The sequence below is a fragment of the Heterocephalus glaber genome, unplaced genomic scaffold (assembly GCF_053883595.1).
Source record: "Heterocephalus glaber isolate CG9 unplaced genomic scaffold, H.glaber_assembly_v1.0 deba00001465, whole genome shotgun sequence".
NCBI classification, from domain to species: Eukaryota; Metazoa; Chordata; class Mammalia; order Rodentia; family Bathyergidae; genus Heterocephalus; species Heterocephalus glaber.
This window is the reverse complement of record NW_028258312.1, coordinates 20,641,107-20,654,478: the sequence shown is the minus strand read 5'-3', so window position 1 is coordinate 20,654,478 and position 13,372 is coordinate 20,641,107. Positions and strand designations below refer to the sequence as shown.

The following is a 13,372-nucleotide window of genomic DNA, read 5'->3' as shown; positions in this document are numbered from 1 at the left end:
TTTAATCATCTATCTGTTCCTCTTCCAGTGGCCAGTTTAAGGGGAATGTAAATTATAACGTGTGTGTATGTTTTCTCATCACTGAAACACTTTTCCTTTGCCAACCAGAACTATCCCTCACTCCCGTTTACATCCCCCTGCTCCTATCCAAAATTGCTGCCCAAAATCACCATTTTGATTTCCCTCTACAGTCTGATATCTCTATTGTATTCTTGAATCCTTCTATAACATTTACCAAGCAGTGTAACCAGGACATGGAAAGTGGCCTTTTTTTTTTTTACAATTGTCCTGAAATTGTGGGTAGAGTATATAAGGAAATATTTATTTGGTTGTTACTACATTGAAAGCAAAACTCTCTAAAAATGCTTTATTAATACAAAATATTGTGAAGTTGATAACCAGATGTCAGGTGCGCAAGCATAGCTGGGACAGGAAGTTGCTGTGTTTTGTGTTAACTGATGTGATATGTCAGAGATTTTGGCTTTCTGATACATGAGAAGCAACTAGACTCCTTCCCATTCACTTTTGCAAACTGTTGTTTACTGGAAACAGCTTCTTTAATTTAACATGGACTGTCTATTAGAAATATTTATTTACTTACGTCTCTTTCTGTAAATAATAGATACCACTTAAAATGGCTAAGGCACCCTGAAGGCTTGGTGATTGAACACTAAACGATAGTCCATCTCTTCTGCCCAGAGCCTGTTCCCTGGATTTTCCACCAGGGCCCCTGCTCTGAAAATACTCAGGTGATGGAATTTAAATCACAGGTGCCATATGTGTCCAGCTACATTTCTTTCCATTTTGTTTCTCAAATTCAGCCTTAGGATGCATCTGGATTTATAGCAGCTTCTGTTCATGAGTTAAGTCTAATGAATTTCAAGTGTGCGATTAAAGAAATCCTTTTTAAAAGTAACTAATCTCATTACCTGAAATAAATAATTTATTTATCTTATTGATTTTATGCCAGAAGCAAATTTCTGAACACAAAAGAGAGGTTAACGCACAAACTATTGATTTAGTTCAACTTCAGTCAAACTTTTAAAAATTTGGAACATTATATTACATTTATAAAAATTTATTGTGGGTGATTTAAACCCATATATCCTCCTGAATAATGTGATTTGGTCACTGACTGATAGAAGAGAAAAATGAATAAATAAAGCCACCACAGCACAGGTTCACACCTACCAGAAATAAGGATGTTCTCAAGTAAAGGTGCTCTGGTGGAATTAGTTGAATGAGTCCATGCTCATACGGTAATAGACCATTCCAGAGGAAAGAGTTAAAAGATAGAGAATAAACACGTGTTCCTTACAGAAACAACTACATACACCTAAAAAGTAGTCAGCATCAATATGTCAAAGATAAGCCACAATAATGTACAGATAATTACCTAGAGAAAGTGCAAGTGTATGTCCTTTGTGGAAAAGATGTTGATTCCCAAAACTATGAAGATATCATCTACTTTGTTTCCTTTAGAGGAGCAATTTTAAACTGCAAAATGGAAGCTATGATTTATATTGTTTCAGGTCTTTGCAATGCTTATTACATATACTATACACCCTGCCCTAAGTAAGTAAAATTGTCTTCTGGGGGCTTCTGGAGTATCATTGACCCAGTGAAACCGATTGCCCTAGTAAAATGATAGTTTCAATGAGCACCTTCCAGCATGCTATGTATTTGGAGAAGTGGATTTTTTTAGAAACAATAAACATTCTCAAATCAGTTAAATAAACATGCATGCAAAGTCTACTGTATGCCAAGTGCTATATTAGATACTTGGGGAGACAGCCAGGAACACTACATTTTTCAAAGGGATGGTTAGAGATGAACAGAAGTAACTTTAGAACAAGGCAGAATATAAACATATTTTATTGGGGCTTTAAACAGTGTATCATAGAAATAAAACAAAGAAAGATGTATTTGGTTCTAAATTCATTTGGAGCTTAGGGGTGGTCTTCAGTAGAGAAAGAGCTTGTTTACTATCAATCGTTCCTTTAAAGCATTTCTTCTGTTGTAATAAAAATAAATGTCATGCAAAAGGTAGCACAGACATACATAAATGACTCAACTCAACCAAAACCGGAGGCTAGCAGTTCCTTTTGGTTTGGAGCCTGAACACTCCAGGGCAGACCTGAAGCTGATCCAGACATGTGGTGTAGTCAGTGATGTTGCCAGGTCTCTTTGGCCAGTCGACCTTGAAGCCACTGTTGGTGGACTGACCTAGATACCCTGGGGAAACCTGAAATTCCCAAGACCGTCAACAAAACTCTCAGTGATGGATCCTCCACTACCAGCACAAAGGCCTCCGAGGCCACAGCAGCTGTGGCCAGAGCCACATGTGTGCCCTTTAGAACTCTGAAAACTCCATCCACCTGCATTTGGAATATTAGCACATTCAAAATATTTGTTTTACCCAAGATTTTTTGAAGCAAATGAAATTTATATGTAAAACTGCTTTTATAAATAACGGATCAATGATGCAATGGGGAGAAATGAAAATTTTAGGTTTGCTCCACTATTTATCCTTAATTGCACTGTGACACCTTCCCCCTTTCCCCTCTTGTTTCCAGAGTGTAGTCATAATAGTTCACAGAAGCTTTGCTTCTATACGAGTTTTGAAAATAGAAGTTAAATTGAGAAAACTGAATTGAGAGAGTCTGTCACCTAAGATGTCAGTAAAAGCCAACAGCTAAATTTTTTAAGAGGTTCAACAGCCTTTATCCTGGTCTTTTTCCTAAGTGCTTAGTTTGAAGTTCTAACTGTAATTTAATAATTGCTTTTCTCATCCAAATATTGATACTGAATATTTATCACCAGAACGCCAAGTTCAATGGGCTGGCCACCTCCTCCTTAACAGAGGAAAAAAAGGGACTAAGGCTTTGATGGAGCAGGGAGTGAACCAAAGGGAGCCCCCTTCCACCACCCCATCAGCAATGTGTTTTCTGTCTCAACTGAACTTCCACAAATTTGTAATTCACTTGGAAGAAAATGATACAGATAAGGGGGAAAAAAGGCATCTGGAAGACTTCTTGCCAAATAGTAACTTTCTGGAAGTTTCCTCATTTAGAAGTAATTTCTGGAAAATTTCTTGATTAATACAAATCCGTGAACAAACTTAAAAATGATGGCTTTGTTATTGCTTTGGCACAATATGTTAACAACACTCCCAGGGCTGCCAAAGCTCTGAGAGTTCTTTCATGCGGATTACGGTCTTGTTTACATATCCAGCTGTACTGAGGCCCTGTCCGCGGTGGTAACCTCACAGTGTTCCCAGTGGGGGTGCCCATTAGGGGAGGGGAGAATAACTGAAGTTTAGTTTGTTTAAATTGAGCAAGAATGCACAGCGGTACTCAGATCTTTGGGGAATGTGTTGGAAGCATACCCTTTCTGGGATCTGTTTTCGTTTATTTAAGGGGGATGTTTGAATTGCTCAAAAATTGCAATACACAAACTTGCCATATGAAATGCCTTCCAAATGTTTACTGTGGTCTACACAGAAGTGAGCAGAAAACACAAATAGCACTAGATTGAAGTAAAATGCTAAGAGAAAAAAAGCAATTCCTGGCCCCAGCCATTTTTGTTTATTAAAAACCCAAACCATTTTCTGTTGTATATATGTGCACGTATTCTAAAGTGTGACCACCTAAATCTGAAGGAGAGGTTAAACTCACTGAGGATCATGAATTCAGAATTGTGGGAAATTGGTTTCTATTCATAGGACATTTGTGCAAATGTTTTCATTTTGCACAAATTCGTATATATGGATCTCACTGGGATTTTATTTTGCAGGCTCTAATGACAAAATAATAAGTGCTTTTGTCCCAAAAAACAAATGTGAGAAGCAATACAATTATGATTTTTCCCATTTATGCCAAAAGAAGAAATATTCACAAGGACTTGGTTGCTACATGTTATTATTCAAAAAATAAAAGAACCAGAGATATGAATGATCTCTATTATTCCTCATTTCATGCAGTTTGTAAATGAAGACAGTTAATTCCAAAGAAAGTTTCACTTCTGCTTTAATTCTTTCTGGTAACAAAAAATCAGGGGTGGACCAAGGAGACCTCAGGCCAGTGCCACTCTACCCTAGCCTAACTCTGTTGCACAAAAGCTCCCTGCAAATATTTCCTGTCTGGTACCAACTGAGAGATCTTTGTGGTGCCAAAATTGTGCCTCAAGGTTTAAGATGACACATTACGTATCGTCTAGGTCAAAATAAACCTGCTCCTGGAAAATTCACCATTTGCACAATTCTTAGTTCTTCGAATTTACATCTTAAGTCAGCTTTATCAAAGTAATTTTCATCAAAGGAATTATTTTTTAGTTTAATCAAAATGCGAAACTGCAGTGAATTTTTCCAAAACAGGTCATAATTTTCATTTCCCAAAAAATCTATTCTAACACATAATTTTGTGCCAAATATTCTTGATATCAGTAGCTTATAATTTTAATTAAATGTATTATGTTCTCTTGCTTTACAATAAAAATCTCACTAACATGAAAGAGGAAAAAATATAAAATTGCCCACTTTCTATGGAACTGTTGAGTCATTTCCAGTCTATACCTTCTTAAACAGCATTCCCACATGCAAACGGGGAAAATGCATATTTTGTAGCTTTGTTTGTGGAGACAAAATGTATACTCCACAGATGCTGAGGTCTAAGGTTAGTGACAGAGGGCAGGGTCATGAAACTACAAACATTTGTTTACAGAACAATCTTTTTCCTAGCAATGAATTTTATACCCCTACATTTTTAAGAATCAGTGCCATACCTCTTTTATTAGCATATGCACTGCAAACATGTACTGATAAAAAAGTCTCTTAGATCAATATTAACTTGTGAAAGGCAATACAATAAAATGCAAGGGCCAAAAACATAAAACTGAGGTTTTTATACCAATTCTAGTTACCAGCTCTACTTGAATAAGTTATACATCTTATTTTTGCCACAGTTTCCTTATTTATGAAAATTAACCAAATAATAACTTTTTCCTTACATTGTATTGAGGATTAAATGCAATAATAAATGCTTGATGCTGAAGACTTACATGTTAAATAGCAAGCCCTGAATAAATGGTATGTATAAAGATAGCATTGGATGGACTGGATATTCATTTGAGTTGAGTTAATTTTACAATTATTTTTAGTATTTTATGTGCTTTAAAAGAGCTAATAGAGAATTTGGCATCATCGTACATAGCTAGGAGGCTGAGGCAGGAGGATTACAAGGGCGACAGTGAGACTCTGGCTCAGAATAAAAAATAACAAAAGGGCTGGAGATGTAGGTCGGTGTGAAGGCCTTGAGTTCAGTTCTCAGTGCTGCAGATAATACAGGCATATTGCTTTAAATATCAAACACTTTGTTGACAAAATATTACTAAAAATATTTCATAATTACTCTGATAATATCAGACCGCCAAACCGAGGAATAATTGAAGACTGTCAAATTTATGAATAACAAGACTGACTAAAACACCTAAAAGCAAGCTCTGCTATATACCATTTTGGAAGTCACCTATGGAAAATATTATGAGGTTAAAAATGAAGGACTAAATTGTGACATATGTCTATAGACCTACAAATAATATGAGCAACGACAAGCTTAATGTCTAAATATTTTCAGAACATGGTATTCAGTATATAATCGTCCTTCATTGCAAATTATTTTCTTGCATCCAAAGTTTATAGTATATGTTCTACTGATGATTTATAGTATTAGATATACTAAATAAATCTCTTTTCAGAAATACTCTTAATATCTAGAAGAACTGTTCAATGTGTCTGCACTCTGACAAGTGAATTTCTCTAAAATGTTTCCCAATAGAGCCTGGGTGAACTGGCCCCAAGGATGACCACCATGGAGACCATGGGAATCGCCTGTTCTCCACGCGTTCATCGCTATTCTGGTGGAGACTGGGCGATTATTTTAAAAGGGTCAGTGGTACCTGGAGACGGGGGAAGCTTCACTATCACCTCAGGGGCAGTTAAGTACAGATTATTTCCCAGTCTTCTTATTTGTTTCCCAAGGAGCTAGATGACAAAAGGTGGTAAGAAAATGATAAACTGTTTTAAGAAGCACTTTGATGTTTATGTTTCAATGATTGAAAAGTAAAAGCAATGTTTCAGTTTGCTAGAAATGAACTATAAAAATTCTTCATGAGCTCATTGGATTATACCAGTTAATATGCCACACAGAATATTTTCAATATGTGTTAGACTATAGCTGTCACACCATAACAATAATTGAGTCTAATTTTGTCCAGACTAGCATCTAATGTTTAGTGATGAGATTAGTCAGATTGTAATATCTTCCCATGGGAGCTGAGGAATTTGAGGGTTACTAGTTATAGTACTATATTTGAGAATTATTATTTCTACTGAAATTACGAGTTTACCCTATAACATGGGCAAGCCTTTACATACAATTATTTTATAAATGTCTGTTAAAATCAATTTTAAAAAAAATCTTGCCTTTCTGTTATCCCTTCACATTTATTTTCTGAGCACCGAAAGCTATTCACTGAATCTTTAGGGTTTAAACACGTTATGGAGGAGAAAGGAAGCGTTCTTTAGCACGCTGGTGAGTGACTCCTCCTGAACCGGCCTTTGTTCCCAGTCACCGGTTAGCCTGCTTGGCCTCCTGCCTTCTACCAGAGCCTCCTGATGAATTCACAGAAATGACGGGAGTCCCAGGAGACCTGAAGGTGAAACATGTGGGCTCCAGGAGGAAGCTGATGCCCAGGTTGCTGGCTAAGGAGCTACTCTGTGTTAGGCGCATATGCATGCAGCCATCAGCCCACCCTCCCAGCTGGAAGGAAGGTGTGAAGTAGCAGCTGTCAGCGGAACTCCATAAGAAAGGGGGTGATGGCTCTGCAATTCACAGAAATAAAAATTGTTAATGAAAATCCCCATCAATGTATGCCGATAACTGCATGCTTTCCAACACTTCTGGCTTAACTTCCTTGAAACTTCTTTCGCCTCCTGGCTTATGGGTTTCAGGGCAATGTATTACTCAGCCAGCGCCTGTGAAGTGAACCAGAACAATTTAAGGTTAATTCACCTCTCCCAGAACTCTTAAAAGTTTGTCCGTTCACAGATTCAACAATGAAATTGTTACTGATTAGTTCAAGTCCAAAATCTGCACTTCCGACATTTCAAAACGATTTAATTACCTTTTTCTAAAGCAGCATATATGCCCCATTTGCCAAGACAAAAGAGCTATTATTCAAAGGGGAAAAAATATTGCTGTAGCAAGCACAGTAACTTTTAATGTTTTCACTGCTGAACTGTCAAAATGTGAGCATTCCCACCCCGTGAAAAAATGAAAGTATGGAACTATAGTATAACCTTCACTTTTATAGTAAGAGGTTTCGACAATATGACAAAGAAAACATAGCAATTTCAGCCAGGTCATAATTTAGTATAAAATAAAACAAGACATTTAAACCCGAGGAAGAAAAAAATTCTGAGAGTGGTAGAACTATCAAACTATGTGTGCAATTTCCTTGTGCTCAAATTGCATTTTCTCCCTTCAGTGTTATATGGAGCAGGGTCTTGCCCTCTAGATTAGAGACTTTTGCATTAGAGGAAACTAGGTTATGTCTTCCACTGTCAGAGACAGAAATTATGAGCCAGAGTGCATTTTAGCCAGTCACTCTGAAAAATGTTAGCCCAAGGGGGTAATAATTAGAACTGTTTTTGTCAGGTGACTGCATTTTAAGCAGTGGTACATCTGAGAATCTAGCTGAGGGGTTTAATATAAATATAAATATTTTTTTCAGTCAGCATTGTGGCATTTTTTTTTTTTTGCTTTGCTTTTTATTTCAAATGTAAGCACTTTTCAGGAATTATCAGCTAAAACTGTCCTAGAGTTTAGCATGATGGTGACCCAATAATAAAATAGCCAGAAGTCTGAGAAGTTAATGCATAAACTATAAACTAACACAATATGAGATCATTGGGTATTTATGGACACAAATAACTAGTCTGTATAGATTGCTATTTATAGGAGTCAAAGCACAAACATAACAATTTTAATTCTAAATTACTGTTTTACTTATTCAAGTACTTACTTAATGCAATTTAATATCATAGTTCACATAAAATATCTAAGAATGCAATTTATGGGCTTTCAGGTCGCTTCGAGGTAGTTTACCACCTCTGGGGTTCAGGGTCCCACAGGTGGATGGTAACCTAAGAGTTCTGTTATTATTTATTAAGTTGTCCAAATCTGAATATACCCCTTTTTGACAAAAATGGATCATTTTAATATTTGTACCCATTACAAAAGCATTATGGAAAGATGGGAATGAATGGAAACAATCTCATCTCCTTTGGCTTATAAACTTTAATAAAGACTATTCTTTTGTTCTGACAATAATACTATCTTTAAAAATAAATGAATCATTTTCAAGTAGGAGCCTCTCAGAACAAAAGATCATATTTTCTATAGGTTCCTATACTGTAAGACCTTCCTATGATAGTATAAGTAATGAATAACTATAAAACAAAAACTTGCTTTTAAAAATTAGCTTTAACTATTTTAAATCACATGAAACAATAAATATCATTGATTCAAAAGTAACTATTTCTGGAACTATTCTACTTGAAATGTCATGGATACTTCTAAATTTTAAACATTCTATTCTATAAAGGGTTCAACTGGAGAAATTCAGTTGACATCCACTGGAACTCATTACAAACATGACATCTTCATAATATCAGAAATACAGTGTCCCAAAGAATAAGCTGGATATGGCTGGTGCTCCATTGTTCGACACCTCACCTTCTGCTCCACACCCGCACCGTTATCTTCCAGTCTGAACTTAAAACTTCAGCCAAAGTCCACTTTAAACTCTTTATCAAAGGTCAATCTCTACTCTCAAGGAATTCCACCTCCCTCTCTCATTCCCAAGATGCTATCTGGGGATAACAGGAAGATCTTAGGGTTCTGGTTTTGACAGGAAAAGAACTCTGGCTTGTGTATCAGCATCTGAACCCTTGCTGGCCTCTGCCAGTCTGTTCCACACAGCACCAGGTTACAGAGCATCCTGTGCCAGCGTCCAAGATTTTGTACTTCCTGGTACTTTGGAGTAGGAGGGGAAAAAAAGAGTCATGGTGGCACCTATTCCCAAAATCCTTAGATCGTGCCAGGCCCTCTGCTATCAAGGACTGGATTCGTTATTTTTCTCTGGTTGCTGAGACAAAATACCCGACACCCACAAGATAAGGGAGGAAAGGTTTATTTGGCTCACACACCATAGAGATTTCAGTCCATAGTTGGCTGGCACCAAGGCAGAGTGGCACATGGTAGGGAAGCATTTGCAGAAGAGAAACAGCAGTTCATTGCAGGCTAAAACAGCAAAAGCAACAAGAGGGAAGACAAGCTTCTTTCTATCCCTTGTATCCAGGCTACCGGGATTAGGGCAGTGCCAAGCCAATCAGTGGACTGATTTAGTAATCACCCACCCTTAATCCCAACATCATGTACTCTAGACTCACTCACCTTTGAAAAAGCCCCATCTTAGACTATATGAGGCTTTGGGAGCACATCTAGACACAAGTCATAGCAAGGACACTCTACTCTGGAGCATCCTTGTTCTAATCCCAAATTAAGATAATCTACTGATTATTTTAATAATAGAACACTCAAAACATTATAGAATACCTAGATACTCTTGTAGGCCAAGGACATCCGGGGGCATTATTTAGGCTATCTAGGAAACTAGCTGATCACTTTAATCATTTCTAATTCATCAGTCATATGGTGCCATATTGGTGTTGAACCATGATAAAAATGTAAGACTTTTTCAAGGAATTTGAAGTTTTCCCAGTAATAGTCCTGCAACAAGTAGCAAGCTTAATCTAAAACTCTATCATGAACCCCACAATTTTAATTGGGTTTCTCTGCTAGCCTTCACTTTGCTCCAACAAAATGTTCTGAATCCCATTAAGTATGAATTCAAGGACACCTTCACCTGACCCCTTGCCCTTCACATCCCTTCTGTCTTCCTTCTTCTCAGATCCAACTAATTTCCTTTCCTTTCTGTCATGAGATGTCACCATATTACAGCTTCCTCCTTTCCTTGGTTTACTGCACTGTCCTCTCCACTGAATCAAGAGTGGTAGAAGAGTTTGAGGAAAATTAACCAAATTATCAAGAAGAGAAAAGGCAATGGGATACGTGCTGTCTCTCAGCAGCAGGTTCTTATTCACCCTTGTTTTATCTTAGTGACAGGGAGGCCACAAAGCAACATTTCCCAGATTCTCTTGACTTTCTGTTACATTTTTCCATTGGAAAGAGCTGCCAAGAAACTGAAGAAATGAAGACTTCATTTTTTTTCAAGCTTCTAATGGCACTTTCAGTGCCAGCAGTAGTGACATGTGAGTGTGTTCCAAGGTCTACTCAACTAACTCATGTCTAACCTCAGCAGTCTCAGCCATCCACTGACTCCAGGTAATACCATTTTCTCCTTTGCACCTCCAGGCTTAGGGGTAGTAATGGCTTACTATAGGTATTACTCTCTAGATAATGTCACCCAATTAGTGCCTTCAGCTCTCTCAATGCTTTGTGACTAATTCACTATATTAAATTAGCTCTGTTTGAAATTCCTCAAGTGGATTCTGTTTGTCTGATTAAACACAGTCTGATACAGGAAATATGTCAATCATAGGATCTCTATTATATTTAAACAAAGTCTACCTATTGAAATATTATTAGTTGCTTCTTTTTTTAACCATGGTTGAAAAGCATTTGAGGTAAGCTTCTACAGTAATATTTATTAACCCATTAAAACTGCCTCATGAGAAGCTTTACTTGAAGGTAATTTTTCCACCACAGTATTAATGGTGTCAGGAACAGAAAACAAGAAACATCAGTGACTATGACTGAATTTTTGTGATATATCCCTGCAAATAATGGTTGCCTATACTTTTTCTAAATTCTGCAAGTTGAGAAAGGAAGACCACATACATTACTAGAGTCTTATTGATTTCTCACCTCTCTAATGTCACTTGAAATTTTGAATCACATATGGAAATGAGAATTAAAAGTTTTGTCTTTCTTCATCTACTCCATCTAGTACCACAAGTGCTGAAATTCATTTCCAAATCCCTTTTACACTGAACAAAATATAGTCTAGAGTGCCAGGATGCCTGTAATCTGCAGTAAAGAGGAATGCTGTGGTCCAGGGATTCCAGAGATGGAAGTAAAAGTACACACACACACACACACACACACACACTCACACACACAGAGTCAATTATTCATCCATTTACCTTTTAAGCCAGTGGCCTGTTAAGTGTAGGAAATGGGATAATTTTTTAATCTTTATATTTCTCTTTGCTTGTTTTACCCCAAAGTCAAAAGATATGTGAACAGCTTTTATGTTTTTTATAGACTTAGAACCACAGAACTGAAGAAGTAAAAAGAGCATTAGAAATACTATTCTACCTTCTCATTAACAGATGATTATTTCTACTATAACACGTCATTCCTGTCATAATGTTTGTTATCTTCCCAAGTGGTATACAAGCTCATTGAAGGTAATGTCTGTGATTTTATCTTGACATCCCCTCTGCCTAACACACTGCCTAAAACATAGGAATCATTCAATAAATGCGGTGGAAAATTAGTATGTGGATGACTGAATGAGTTAATAGGTGTTATGATATAGATCTAGTATGTTTCCCCAAAGTCTCATGTGTTCAGAAGTAGGCCTTTGGGAGGTGATTAGACAACTGGGGCATTACACTCATCAGGGGATTGGTCCATTGATGAATTCATAGCTAAATGTGCTGTTAGGATGTAGGGCCTGGTTGGAAGAGATGTGGCAATGAAGGCATGCATCTCCATCCCTGACTCCTCCCTTCTTTCTTGGCTTCTTGGATCTCATAGAATGAGCAGGTTTGCTGTCCCATGCCTTTCCACCGTGATGTTTCTGTCTTGGAGCCAGCCAATTTTAGACTTACATCATTGGTAATTGACCCAGATAAGCCTCTCCTTGAAATTTTGGGTGTCAGGTATTTGTCCCAGTGATAGGAAAGTGACTAATACGGAAATACATTACCAGAGAATTGGGTTATTGCCACGACTGCACCTGACTGTACTGTTTAAAGACTTTGGAACTGGTGGGCAAGAGGCGTTGGAGCTGAGGGCTAAAGAAGTCTTAGAAAGGTATAAGTAAAGCTTAACGGGCAGTTCTGGTCAGAGCTAAAAAGACCATAACGCTTATAAGAATGCAGACAGTAAATGCCAGGCTCATGAGTTTTCATACGAGAGGGAGGACTCATAAACTGGACTAGAGGCCATGCATGTTCCATTTGGTAAAGAAGTTTTCATTTCGCTCATGTCCTAAGATTTTGTGTGAGACTGAATTTAAAGGTGGCAGACAAATTGATTTGGTAGAGGATTCGCATCCCGGCATAGATACTGTTGGTTGCTTTTATTGACAGGCACAGTAAGAGTCAAGAGCAAAAAGCAGAGATGAATGATTTGAAAAATTTGCAGATTTTAAAAATGGCCAGAAAAGAAGAACCTGTAAGTTGGAGCCAAGGATAGCATGCTTGCTTAAAAGATTAGCAGTAAAAAGAAGCCAGTACGAAGTTCTTTTTTGCATCAGGACAAAAAGAATGATGACTTGAAGGAAATGACTAGATACAACCCATCACAAACGCCTTTGAAAGACTTTTCTTTGAGAAGAGACCTCATCCAGGGCCACCTAGAAAAGTATATCCCGGAGTTCAGCCATCCAGGTATTCAGTGGCAGCTGAAGCCACAGTTCTAGGAGGCCGGGCTACAGCTCAAGCTGGCAGCAGACCCTGGTTTTCATGTGGTTTTTAAGGCACAGAATGCAGTAATTGTGAAGTTATGAATGCTTACACACAGATTTCAAAAGAAGGCATGGGAAAGCAAGCAAGGTGACCTGAGAGAATACTACGTGAAGCTAGTAGAATGAAACCAAAGGTAGATGGAGACCCCAGGAAGTTGAAGATGCCAGGATTGTATAATATCTTTGAGGAAAACTACAGGCAGCAAGTAAGGCCAGCTCAAAAGAGAGGCCATGTGGGGTCCAACTAGTGAGGTCATAGGGGTAGGGATGTCCATGCCCTTTGGAACGCAAGTCTCAGCACCACCTTCCCTGCATGCTGTAGATGGAGCCATAGGATTTAATATTTGTCTGGCTGGTTTTTGTCTCACTTTGGTGTGATTCTTTCCTATTCCCCTATTCTGCTCTTTTGGAATGGGAATATTTACTCTGTGTCTTTTTATGTTGGAAGCCTTTACCTTTCTTGTTGATTTTTTTACAGGGTCTCAAAAAACTAAGAGTTCGCCTTGAGTCTCAGAGGAGACTCTGGACTTGG

General features: G+C 37.7%; 1 long non-coding RNA gene across 1 annotated transcript in view; it reads right to left on the bottom strand.

Annotated features, from left to right (window-relative positions):
- Positions 1–1,857: 1,857 nt before the first annotated feature.
- LOC110348507 (uncharacterized) overlaps positions 1,858–13,372 on the bottom strand; it is a 31,213-nt gene continuing 19,698 nt past the window's right edge. The window contains exon 3 of the long non-coding RNA XR_015438894.1: positions 1,858–7,033. This is a non-coding gene — a long non-coding RNA (uncharacterized LOC110348507). The remainder of the gene's footprint in view (positions 7,034–13,372) is intronic.